Source organism: Schistocerca americana, chromosome 1 (assembly GCF_021461395.2).
Source record: "Schistocerca americana isolate TAMUIC-IGC-003095 chromosome 1, iqSchAmer2.1, whole genome shotgun sequence".
Taxonomy (NCBI): Eukaryota; Metazoa; Arthropoda; class Insecta; order Orthoptera; family Acrididae; genus Schistocerca; species Schistocerca americana.
Window position 1 is genome coordinate 103664433 of NC_060119.1, and position 14469 is coordinate 103678901.

Genomic DNA, 14469 nt, shown 5'->3' on the forward strand with positions numbered 1-14469 from the left:
TACATCCCATCAAATCCAACTGAAGTTACAGAACATTAGAGAAATGGGCAGAATATCTGCTCTAAAGTTTTTTTATGTCCATAAACGTAAAATTCATGTAATTGTTCATCAGGGTGGCTATTCAAACTTGAAAAAAAAAAAAAAATCCCAGAGAATTCCAGGTGCAATGAGCAAGATTGTGTCCAGAAACTCCTGATAAATTTAATAGAAATTATTGGTGAACAGGGGCAAGTGGTAGTGGTGGTGGTTGGGCCAACAAATGACAATAATTACTTTTCTTTCCTCTCAGCTGAGCTATATGCCAGCCACAAGCAATAGTTTAATAGGAATTTTGAGGTGTCAATAATTTGGATGGGATAATATTCATTTAATGAACACATTTTGAAAAGTTATTCGAAAATTTGTGATTTTTGTAAATTCTGTTTTAATGATATGTTAAAAATTCACAATTCCCTGGGATTTTATGGGATCCCTGAAATTCCCTGAGATTTCCCAGATTTCCCAATGTACAATTTACACTATGTGATCTAAAGTATCTGGACACCACTGAAAACATACAGTTTTCACATTAGGTGCTTTTTTCTGCCACTTACAACCAGGTACTCCATATCAGCGACCTCAGTAGTCATTAGACATCGTGAGAGAGCAGAATGGGGTGCTCCACGGAACTCACAGACTTCAAATGTGATCAGGTGATTTGGTGCCTGTACGCGATATTTCCACACTCCTAAACATCCCTACGTCCACTTTTTCTGATGTGATGGTGAAGTGAAAATGTGAAGGGACACATGCAGCACAAAAGCGTACAGGCCGACCTCATCTGTTGACTGACAGAGACCGCCGACAACTGAAGAGGCTTGTAATCTGTAATAGGCAGACATCTATCCAGACCATCACACAGGAATTTCAAACTGCATTTAGATCCACTGCAAGTACTATAATAGTTAGGTGGGAGGTGAGAAATCTTGGATATCGTGGTTGAGTGGCTGCTCATAATCCACACATCACGCTGGTAAAAACCAAATGACACCTCACTTGTTGGTGTAAACATTGGACAATTAAACAGTGGAAAAAAATTGTGTGGAGTGAAGAATCACAGTACACAATGTTGCGATCTGATGCAGGGTGTGGGCATGGTGATGTCTGGTGAACGTCACCTGACTGCGTGTGTAGTGCCAACAGTAAAATAAGGAAGCAGTGGTGTTATAGTGTGGTCATGTTTTTTGTGGAGGGAGTTTGCTCCCTTTGTTGTTTAGTGTGGCACTTTCACAGCACATACCTACATTGATGTTATAAGCTTCTTGCTTCCCATTGTTGAAGAACGATTTGGGGTTGGCAATTGCATCTTTCAACATGATTGAGTACCTGTTCATAATGCATGGCCTGTGGCAGAGTAGTTACATCACAATAACATCCCTATAATGGACTGACCTGCACAAAGTCCTGACCTGAAACCTATAGAACACCTTTGAGATGGTTTGGAATGCCGACTTCATGCCAGGCATCACCAACCAACATCGATACCTCTCCTCAGTGCAGCACTCTGTGAAGAATGGGCTGCCATTCCCCGAGAAACCTTCCAGCATTTAATGAATGTATGACTGCGAGAGTGGAACCTGTCATCAAGGATAAGGATGTGCCAACACCATAATGAATTTCAGCATTACCAATGGGGGGGTGCCATGAACTTGTAAGTAATTTTCAGCCAGATGTCCAGATACTTTTGATCACATAGTGCAATTCCATGAGGATTCCAGGTTTTTACAGAAGAATCACCACTTTGTTCATTCATCTAAAGTTAGTCACTTGATAAAATTGAACTTGAGACAAGATAATTGTGTGCATTAATTTCAGTATGAAATTGTTTGTTCATGTAGATTGACAATAAATTAAAATTATATGTAGATTATGGCTTCATGTTATTTTGTTCAATGTAAATTGCTGACTGGTTAAGATCACTTGGGCAGGTAATTAATTACACACTATTCTTTTTTGGCAGCTGGTACAGAAATGCTACCTAAAAGGCCCCAAGATTTACAGAGGTTAGGCAACTAGCACATTTTTTTCTACTCATTAGCAACCTGTGCTACTTTGGATTAGCTTTCCTGTAAGCTTCCCCATTTGGGCATTATCCCAAATGGGAAACTATGGAGAACTGTCAGCAAAGTTGGATCAATCTAGGTTCTTAATAAAGTATTTGCGTAATCATAATGACAGTATTTTGTAAAGGATATATTGCTACTGACTGTATAGAGCAGATGTTGAATCGAGATAGGTACAACAAAAAGACGGCTAAAGAAGTAAGCTTCTGAGCCACAAGGCCTTTAGAACTGCAAGGATTATGTGGTGAAAGGACTCTGCCAGCTGTCAGATTTATCCAACTACAAACCCTGGCACTGTAAGCCCATTCAAGGAATCCAACAGGATCTCTGGTCTCTCTTCAAATCCTTACACCCATCCCAGAATCTGTTCCCTGAGTCTTTCTCTCTCTCTCTCTCTCTCTCTCTCTCTCTCTCTCTCTCTCTCTCTCTCTCTTCTCGTTCCCACCACTCCCCACACTACTACCTTCTACATGCTTCATAAAGTCTATACACCCAAGCATCCTCTGTGGCCAGATGCTATGTTGCTCACTGAGAGAATCTCTGCTCTCACAGAGCCACATGTTCCACCTATCACCCACAACCTTCCCTCCCATAAAAAGACATCAATCATTTCCTCCACTGACTCTCCATAGTTCCTGTTCCTTTACCACACGATGCCCTACTTATCGCTATTGATGCCACCTCCATTCACACTAATATCCCGAAAGCCCAGGGCCTTGCCACTATTGAATGCTACCTTTCCCAAGGCCCAAAGGATTCCAGACCTACAACCTCCTTCCTGGTCACCACAACCAACTATATCCTAATCCACAATTACTTCACCTATGAAGGTCTCACCTCAAACAATTCTAAGGTACGGCAGCATCCTATGCCAGCCTGCCATGAGCTGTCTAGAGAAATCCTTCCTAACCACCCAGAATCCCCAACTCCTCACCTAGTTCAGATTTGTTGGTGACACCTTCATAATCAGGATTAAGTGTGAGAAAAACCTATCTTCCTTCCTCCACAATCTCAACTACTTCCTCCTAGTTGCTTCTCATGATTCCCCTCAACACAACTAGATGCCTTCCTCTATGTTGACCTCCACCTCAAAGATGGCTACATCAGTAACTCCATCCATATCAAACCTAACAACCAAAAGCAGTACCTCCACTTCAGCAGCTCCTTTCTATTCCATTCCAAGAAGTCCCTTGCATACATCCTAGCCACCTGTGACTTGTTGCATCTGTAGTGACAAGCAGTCCCTCTCAGAAAAACCAAGGGTCTCACTGAGCATTATAGACCAAAATTATCCTCCACAATTTGTACTGAAACAAATGTTCTGTGCTTTACCTCTCCAGTGACAGACCATCTCCCAATGTCCCACTATCCAGCCACAAAGGAACATTCCCCTTGTAACTCAATGATACCAAGGAGAGGAGCAACTGAATTACATTATCCGACTAACTCTAACCATGCCCTGGAGTGAGCAGTGTCCTACCCACTACCCGTTCCATCCCTCCCACAGTGATGTTCAACCATATACCAAACCTGTCAGACATCACTGTCCAACCCTACTCCATCCCTGGTCACAACCCCTTTCCTCATGGTCCGTATCACTGTAATAGACCTACACCCAAGACTTGTCACATACATCCTCCCACCACCATCTACTCCAGTACAGTCAGAAATGTCACGTATCCCATCAAAACCATTGCTACCTGTGAAGGCTGTCATGTTATCTAGAAGGTAAGCTGCACCCACTGTGGTGCAATCTAATAGCATGACAACCAACAAGTTTCTGTCCTCAAGAATGGCCAATGACGAACTGTGCCCAAGATATAGCTGAACCACCCAGTTGTTAGGCACACTACTCACCACAACACTATTCACTTCATGGCCGAGCGGTTCTAGGCGCTACAGTCTGGAACCGCGTGACCACGGTGGTCGCAGGTTCAAATCCAGCCTCGGGCATGGCTGTGTGTGATGTCCTTAGGTTAGTTAGGTTTAAGTAGTTCTAAGTTCTAGGGGACTGATGACCTCAGAAGTTAAGTCCCATAGTGCTCAGAGCCATTTGAACCATTTGAACTATTCATTTCAATGACTGCTTCACAGACTGTGCTACATGGATCCTTGTTACCAACACCAGTTTTTCTGAACTGTACAGGGGCTTACTCTACATACAATATATCCTATACTCCCATATTCCTCTTGAATCAGCCTTTATTAGGCGCTGTCATTCACCCACCTGCCCCCTTCCCCAATCCCACTCAAGCACTACAAAGCCGTCTACTCCATCAATCACCTGCAGTTGAATTCCTTCTTTTTCTTTTACTTCTCTCCCTTTTCCACTGCCAAACCCCCTCCCAGTCTCAAGCCACCATCCATCTACCTCCTGACTGCACCTAGCTGTCCTGCCCTCACCCCACCATGTCCCTGGATGCTATCAGAATCAGTCCTTTACCGTCCCCAATCCTATCCTGCAATCTCTCTCCCTCATTTACAGTTGCTCGCAGTCTCTCCTTGGCAGCCAGAGCCAGTGGTCTCATGAGTATGATCATGTTTGTGTGTGTGTGTGTGTGTGTGTGTGTGTGTGTGTGTGTGTGTGTGGGTGGGTGGGTGGGTGGGTGGATGGGTGGTTGGGTGGATGGATGGGTGGGTGTCTGTTTTTATGTACTGTTGACATCACAGGAAAGGTCTTTTGGCCAAAAACGTACTTGTTTACATTTTTTTATTGTCCCTCTCTGCAACTCAGCATCTAAACTATATGGCGTGTAGCAATGTATCCTTTTTGAAATACTCTCATTATTCGATTCTGGAGTTTCCATTCTTTTGATTTTACATAATCGTTAGTTCTTCATAATCATCAGAAAATTAATATTTTGTAATACTGTAGTAATTGTACATGGTATGTCTGTCATCACAATATGAGGATCATCCACAAACTTAAGTTCCACTTCTATTTCTATCCATGGCAGTGCTACGATCACAGTTCCAAGCACGCATGGCAGTTACTCTGACTCAAGGAGAAGATATGTACACCATTTTCAGATCACTGCTGCCAACATGTGCTTTGTAGTGCTTTTTTATAATGTCAGCCATAACTGAAAGTGACACCATAACTCCACAACTGAAAATGACACGATGTGTGAAATCAGATCTAAATGCAAAGAAAGTTAAACCAAAATCATCAGCAAATTTGCAAGGTTTATGGACTAAATGCTATGAGTGATTCAATGGTCAGACTGTTCAATGAAGGACGTGATCAAGCGCACAATGAATAATGAAGTGGACGCCTGTCTGTGGTTACTGATGAACTGGTTCAGACAACTGAAGAGAAGATTAAGCACAACCGTAAGTTTACACTTAGTGCCCTTGCTATGGAAGTTCAACAAATCTCACAATCACTAATTCTTGAAATTGTTACTGAAAAACTGAAATTTCGAAAACTTCGCTCACATTGGGTACCCAAAATTCTTACTGAATAACACAAAAACAATGGATGGGCAGTGTGCTTCAGTTTTTGACGTGCTAAAATGAAGAAGGCGACTGTTTTCATTCTCGGATAGTAATGGGGAATGAAACTTGCGTATGTAGGACACCCCTGAAATGAAACGGCAAGCAATGGAATGGAGGCACACTTCATCACCAATGAAGGTTTAGCCTAAGCAAATCTTGACACCTCAAAAAGTCATGTGCACCATTTTTTGGGACAGAAAGGGCATTCTACTGATTGATTTCTAACCATGAGGGCAAATAATCAATGCACATGCTTACTGCGAGACCATTAAGAAATTGTGCCACACAATACAGAACAAGTGCCTAACCTTACTGTTAAAAGGTGGTGTCTTTATCCACAATAGTGCCAGACCACACGCGGTGAATGTGACCAAACAACTCTTATGGGAATTTCACTAGCACGCATTTGATCATCCACCATACAGCCTGGACCTTGTTTCTAGTGACTTTCATCTCTTCTTACACCTAAAATCTGTCCTTGGTGGTTGACACTTCAATGATGATGATGAGCTAAAGAACATGTTACGACATGGTTTAATACACAGGTGGCAACCTTCTATGAAGAAGGCATACAAAAATTTGTGCCACGCTATGACATGCCTACAAAATTTTGGAAGCTATGTAGAAAAGTATTTTAACTGTTGTAGATTTTTGCACAATAAATATTTTTTCTGTATCTGTATACGTTTGTTTTATATAACGAAATGAACTTACTTTGTGACATACCTCGTAATTTTCATGTGTTACCTGTATGTATCACCTTCTGTACATCGTTTTTAGAAAAGCAGTTTGCACACTATGCTTTGATTTGCAAATATTTAAAATCTACATAAATATTTTTAATCTGAAATTTTTGCAAAAGTTTCTTAGGTCGATTTTTAGGTACATCAAAATTTTACCAAAAAAGGAAACAATATTAATCAGATGCAATGACATCACTATGACCCTAAGAAAACTGAAGGGAAAGTTGTGACAAATTTGGGGTGATGGGCATTGAAGCCCTTCTTGATATCATCCAGGGTGTGGGATGGACAGGAAACAGGGTTGATCCACAGGATGGTAGAATGATGGTGTTTGGACGCTCACTACACCATGTGAATGGCATGTGAATGTATGACAGTTGAATATAAAAGAGGAAAACTTTACTGATATGAATAACTATAAGGGAATCCATTAATTCAGAAATGATATTTAGTGCAGCATAATCTCTGTTTAATTTTAAGTAATTGGCTGCACTGAATTCATTGGATTTGGGAGAGGTGTAATTACAAGGTTGATCATTTTGCAATAGCAAATTTTCCTTTAGTTGCCATTAGACCATCACTTAAAACTGTAGTTCAATTGGTGAACTGGTTAATGCCCCTATAGCACAGTCAAAGAATGTCTGTGGTACATTCCACAAATCCTTCAAACAAAACAAGGTCCTTATAAGCACTAGCTTCACTTCAGTGGCAATAATAGTCCTTGCAGGCCAATTTTCCAGTTGCATTCATGAGTGATCAGCTGTGATTTGATACAGTTTGTGCACATTAACTGTTTACCCTTTTTCATGACCATTTACTCACATGTGTTCATGATTCTATGCTCACTTTATCATCAAAATATGAACAATATTTTCTCTTCATGTTCATTGTCCCACATAATTAGATAAACCTCTCATATAAAAGTTCCATGAATCATGACAACTACAATATTTGAACAGTACCCCATCAAATTCTCACAAATTCAGTTTAATGAGCTGATATGTGGAACAAGTATTTCAGTCTTAGTTAATGGAAAATATATTATGCAACACTCCCAAGATCAATATTCGGATGCCAAGTATGCACCTCTGAAGAAGAGAGTAGAACACATCACACCAACCACTATGATGAATCCCACCTGTACCAAGCTCACTGCAGCTTTACACACAAGCTAAATTTGTAAACCAATAATTATCATGATTCAAATATACATCAAATTAGAGCCACAGCTTTATATTTTCAGATTTCCATAAAGGTTTTGACACCATTTATCACATGCGACTTCTAATCAAATTGCGTGCCTGTGGAGTATTGTCTCAGTTGTGTGACAAGATACATGATATCCTGTTAGAAAGGTTACGGATCATTGTAACTGATGGAAAGTCACCATGTAAAATAGGAGTAATATCTGGCATTCCCCAAGGAAGTGTTATATGCCCTCTGCTGGTTGGTTGGTTGGTTGTTTCGGGGAAGGAGACCAGACAGCGAGGTCATCGGTCTCATCGGATTAGGGAAGGACGGGGAAGGAAGTCGGCCGTGCCCTTTGAAAGGAACCATCCCGGCATTTGCCTGGAGCGATTTAGGGAAATCACAGAAAACCTAAATCAGGATGGCCGGACGCGGGATTGAACCGTCGTCCTCCCGAATGCGAGTCCAGTGTCGAACCACTGCGCCACCTCGCTCGGTCCCTCTGCTGTTTCTGATATACATAAACTACTTAGGAGATGATCTGAGCAAACCCCTTAGATTTTTTGCAGATGATGCTGTCATTTAATACCCTGTAAAGTTATCAAATGATCAAAAACAACTGCAAAATAATTTCAACAAGATATGTGTAGGATGAAAAAAAGCAGCAATTTACTGACTCTAATAGTGAAAAGCGTGAAGTCATCCACATGAGTAGTAAAAGGAGTCTGCTAAACTTTGGTTACAGGATAAATCGCACAAATCTAAAGGCTGTCAATTCAATTAAATACTTGGGAATCACAATTACATGTGGTTTAAATTGGAATGATCACACAGAAAATGTTGTGGGGAAAGCGAAGCAAAGACTGTGATTTATTGGTACAGATTGTGACAAAGCAAGCTGGGGTTTCTTTACTTCCTTCCTTGTTCCACCATCTGCCTCCTTAAATTCATTTTATTTTCATTCTTGCTTAATTACCATTAATATGCATGAGTATAATATGAATTTCCATAAAAGAGAAAGGTCAGCCCTCAGTCTTAAGGAATATAGCACCAGGTCTATTTTTGTGCTTAGTTTTGTGTACGTAATGAAGTTCGTATTTTATTTTGATCATTCCTAGTTACTATCTTCTGCTACAGATCATTATAGGTTGCAATCAGTAATTCTTTTGCAACTTAGATTGTGTTGTTGGCTTATAAAAATATAAATTCTGTGTTAATTACAAACATTTGGAAGAAGAACTTCTAGGCTTCTTAAAGTATTTGTTTGGCTATATTCAAAAACATAATAGCAAAGCCACCCCTTAATTAATTCCAAAATAATTACCAGGTTTGTCAAAAGTACTGTTTGTATAACTATATCTGCTAATTTCATTACTTAAAAATTTCATTACTTAAACAAATAATTGGGCCTAACCTTTGTGGTAGAAGGAACTGGTACACAGAAGGAACTTTTTGATGTATTCAGTTAATTGACTGAGTTATGTTTTAATTGTAATTTCTGTAATTTAAACATTGAACAGTGTATAGTATCAGTGCCTATTATTGTGAGGATATGTAAAGCACCAATTTTTGGTCCCCAGTCAGTCAGCCCCTGGCCAATTTTCAGATGTGAAACACATGTTGGTTAGATTAACAACAATGCATCAACTTAACAGTGGAATAAGGGGAACACTAATAGGCCCTGTGTTAGAACAATTAATGACAATGTCTGTTTAATTTATTTGAAAAATAGTGTCACAGGTACCGTATTATTCTGCAAGAACTGTGAACTGCATGTTTAGGTTTTTACTTCTCATACATGTTCAACAGTAAACTATTGTAGCAGTATGCTGATGTTGCCTGCAACATGTTAATGAGGCTCTTCAGCATTTACCAATAGTGAATCAGACATACAATTATGTACTTATGTACTACTGATGGGCAGGGGGTGGGGGGTGTGGGGGGGGGGGGGGTAGGTGGGGGGGGGGAGGGGGGGGGGATGTCAACAGTAAAAGTAAAGAACTGTGAAACATAATTCTGCAATTGTCAATTACATCATTTACAGTGCCAGTATTGAACTTCCACCCCCCATTTTTCAGCCAGTATGACAATGCAGTACATCAACACAGAGAACTATCAACGAAGAAATAAAGTAGACAAACATCACAAACTCCAACAAGTCTAGTAATCAGACTGCTTACACTATGCTCGTCCACCCTCTTCCAGAGTACTGGTGTGCACTGTGGGATCTTTGACAGATAGAACTGACAGAGGACATCAATAAAGTTCAAAGGAAGGCGGGGTTATTTTGTATTATCACAAAATAAGGGAGAGAGTAGCATGTGATATGGTACATGAAGTAGAGTGGCAATCATTGCAACAAAGGTTTTTTTTTTTGTTGTGGTAGGACCTTCTCGAGAAATTTCAATCAGCAACTTTTCCCTCAGCATGTAAAAGTATTTTGTTGGCACCCACCAAGGAAGAGAGAAATGATCATCATAATAATATAAGAAAAATCAGAGGTTGTAAACAAAGAGTTAAATGTCCATTGTTCCTGTGTGCTGTCTGAAAGTGGAGCAGTAGAGAAATAGCTTAAAGGTGGTTTGATGAACCCTCTGCTAGGCACTTAATTGCGAATTAAAGAGTAATCATGTAGATGCAAATGTAAGAAATAATGATCTTAAGACTGGCAGATGAGAATCATTCAATCTACGTAAACATAAAGCTTTGTCTTACATTATTTTGTAATAATATGCTTCATTGTAAGCAGATCTTATTACTAACAAAAATGATCTTGAGTATTCTCATAATATGACTAATTAAAATTCAAGAATAATTCGTGAGAAAGCAATTGTGCTTTCTTGTGAACACTTTTTCTATCAAACTGATCAAAGCTTTCTGAACCTTTTCTTCCCACTAGTCTCTGTCATTGGGAACCTGTGGAATCTGGTCCACCCATGCATTATTTTCCCTCCTGCAAAACATTACCTCTGCTGTAATGTAGTGTGTTGACAAGACAGCAGATTCACTATTTCTTCAAATGATTTTATATAGTCATTCCTTAGTGTTGTTGATGGTTATAATACTTCCTTATGAACCTGTTAAGTTCTTGAAACATCCTTTTGATTTCTTCGTCTATTGCTTACCACTGAGACTGAGTGATAAGACAGAAACTACTGTACAAGGCTGTGTGTGGAAGTTAATTAAGATGATATATTTCCTTGGATTACACCAGGTTTTTGTTCACATATCTCCCCATATTGATTCAAAAGGTCTAACTTCTGCTGTATTTGCTTGCTGGTTGGGTTTACTGGTTCTTCTAATTTTTTTTATACTTGCGATGTGACTTCCAAGTTATTTGTTCTATAGGCTCAGAAATACTCTTATGCTGCAATGTCCTTTACAATGACTTTAATCTGGAAAACTTGGCACTACCGTCTGTGGCTACCATCCCTCCACAGCAGCTCAACTTCAGCTCTTCCACTATCCGTCAGAAAGGAGACCTTGCCTGTAAAGATATCAATTTTGTGTCCTCATGGATGAACACAAGTCTCAGAATATAATCATATATATAAAACAAGAATGGTTCATGCTACTGCTATATTTTCTAGTTTTAGTAACTTCTCCATCATTCTAACATTTCTGGATTATGCACAATAATGCAAGGATCCTGCAACCCAGGGTAAATTTGAAGCTCCAGCAACAGGCAACAAGCGGATAGGTGACGAAGAGCATACCAGCAGAGAAAGTTCTAAGAAGATTACCGCCAGGGCAAGCATCAGTCATCAGAAGTTGGAGTAAGCAGGTCCAATGACTCCTTCCCGGACTAGGAGGACGTAACACTGAGATGCTGTTCTCTTAAGGAAAGATCAATGTCGAAGAAGAAGCTGAGTAACACCATGGTGTAGTGGTTATGATACTAAAGTGTTGCATGGAGGGCACGCTTTTAATTTCTATACTGGGTTTGAGTACGTTCTAGAAGTATCCACAGATGTCAAGAATCATTGTACTGGAATGTTCTGCAGCTGTATATATACTGTGTGTGTTAGTTTTCATGATTCAACTACTTCCACCTTCATCTATGTGACAATATATTCAAGAGAAAGTGCTCTACAAACTGAGCAAATCAGTAATATGTTGGTCCACTATTGGTCTTATGCAAGCTGTAATTTGGATTGGCATCGATTGAGTGAGTTGCTGGATGTCCTCCTGAGGGATATTGTATCGAATTTCATCAACCTATCACCTTACATCATCAAAACTCCAAACTCATTGGAGGGTCCTGCCCACAATGCTCCACACATTCTCAGCTGAGGAGAGATCTGGGCACCTGGTTGCCCAAGGTAGGATTTGGTAAATACGACAACAAGCAGTAGAAACACACACCAGGTGCAGATGGGTATTATCCTGGTGATAAGTAAGTTGACGATGGCTTGCCATGAAGGCCAAGACAATGCGGTGTAGAGTACCATCTATGTAATACTGTTCTGTTAGTTTGCCACAAATGACAACCAACTGGTTCCTTCTATGAACCACCACCCTCGGATGTTAGGCCATGTGACAGGCAACAGCCAGGTTGGTATTCCACTGCTATTCAGTGCGTATGAAGGCACCTCTTTGCTAGTCATCAGGGCTCAATTCAAAGCAGGTCTTATCACTGAAGACAATTCTATTCCAGTCAAAATGTCCCAATGACCAGTGAAGAGGAGTCTGGAGATGCATGGTTAGTGGCAGTATCCTGCTATATGGTGTGACAACCAGAAGTGATGGCCTGAAGTGCCATTTCATTTCATAGCATGATCCCTTTGGTTGTGATCTGAGGTACCCTTACAGTATGTCGACAACATTCTACGCCCCATTGATTACCCATCATGCCAAGCCATCCTGGGATTATATTTTGGCAAGATAATGCCCTTCCACATACTTGGTTCATGCTTGTCATACCCACCTTAGCCAGCAAGGTCACTGGATCTCTACCCAATTGAGGACTTTTGGAGCATCCTGGGCAGGGCCCGCTAACCAGTTCAGCATATTGACAATCTAATGTGCTAATTGCAAATAATATGGCATGATATCCCTCAGGAGGGCATCCAACAACTTTGTCAATAAATGCCACGCCAAATTACAGCTTGTATATGGAGCAGAGGTAGACCAACGTGTTACTGATTTACTCAATTTGTGAGGCTCTTTCTCTTGAATGAATCATTGAATTTTTCTGAAACTGTAATCAATTGTTCCTCTTCAAATGTACATCACATCTACCAGTTTCCACTCCATTCAGGTAATTCCTTCATGGTGCATCTTTCTGGATAGGAGTCATAAAAGAGTTTAGGTTACTTTACAGTTACATCAGCATAATCTGATCCATGACAACTGACAATACTGTTACCAATACTCAGCTGCAAAACAATAGCTTTCTATACAGTTCCAGCAACACTGAGGCTTTGCCACAGAGATGTTTACACAACTGCAAAATGTGACTGATTGTGGTAGGCATGCAGAACTGCTGCACCCAGCTCACTGCAACTGTCAGGGATCTTCTTACAGTAGCTCGACTGTAGTTCACTGGTGGAGATAGACAACACTTGACTGATTCTAAGTCAGGTCAGATGTCTCGCAGTGACAGCAAATTAATTCAAACAATGTATAACCTCCAAGGAGCACAGTGTTTGCTGAGGCTGAGGTTGGTGGACGTGATGGCTCTGGTTGTGACTGCTGTCTGCTCACTGTGGTGCTTGGTGATCCTCCATGGTTGGTGTTGCACTTGGATCTGGCAGCTCTGTGGCGAGGTGGTCACCTGAGCACTGTTTTGGCAAAATGGAACAGTGCTCTGCATGTAGCATCAGCTGTGGCAATGCAGTAGTTTGGAGAAGAGGCTGGTGCTGCTCCTTCAGATGGAGTCCAGCAGAATTTAACTCGTAAACTGACTGGTGGGTTTTGCTTGACTGCCATGTTGACATACTATCCGGCCTATATTGTGGAGTTGGCATGGGAACCAACAATACAGCAACCCACTGATCATGTCTGAAGTGCAGATATATGTAGTTGTACATTATAGCACGCTTAGCCCCTCATCTGTACACAGAGTTGGTATCTGAATTCATTTTTTTACTTGCAAACAAAAATCATCCTACAAAGAAATACACATAGGTGGACATTCATGAGGAAACTTTAATGGAAGGTTTGTGACACTTACTGCAACCTACGAAACCATTGACATTACCTGATAGCTAACACATTAACAGGAAATGAGTTTATTCAAGATTTGCAAATGTGAGATATAGACTGAATTGCTAATTAATGCTTCAAATTGCACAAAACTATTAATCATAGAAATAAAATGGAACTGCAATAAACATGGCAAGTAATAGAACAAATCACTGGAAGATACATTGGTGAATTAAAAACCCAGGGTGTACTGACACATCATAACAGAATAAAAGTGCAAACACCAACTCACTAATTTGTTTATCAGTAATCATCCAAAATAAATGTTTACTGTGAACATCAAATTTAGATTTACTTCACAATACATCTGCAACACAAAAATGGCCCACTGAATAATGATTGAAAATGAGAGATTACTGCACAGGTTCCTTATCGTAACAACAGATATATATTAATAAAGAAATGATGAATAATTTACTTGACATTCCTACACATAAAAACATAAGAATAAACTCAGCATACAAACTCATCCAAGATATCCCTTGACACAACAATATCACTGACATACGATGTATAAAACAGCACATCACCATAACAATAACAGAAGGCTATCACTGAAACACTTTCTTAATGCAGTCCAGATATATTCACCATGTAGAGGACACAAAGGATTTCTATCTCTCTGTCTGTAGACATGGTTCCAACCTCTCTCGCCTAAGCAGATGTTTCTTCTATTCTATTCCGCCATACATTTTTTTGGCCGTGCTTGCCCGTCCATCCCTCCTGCTGTC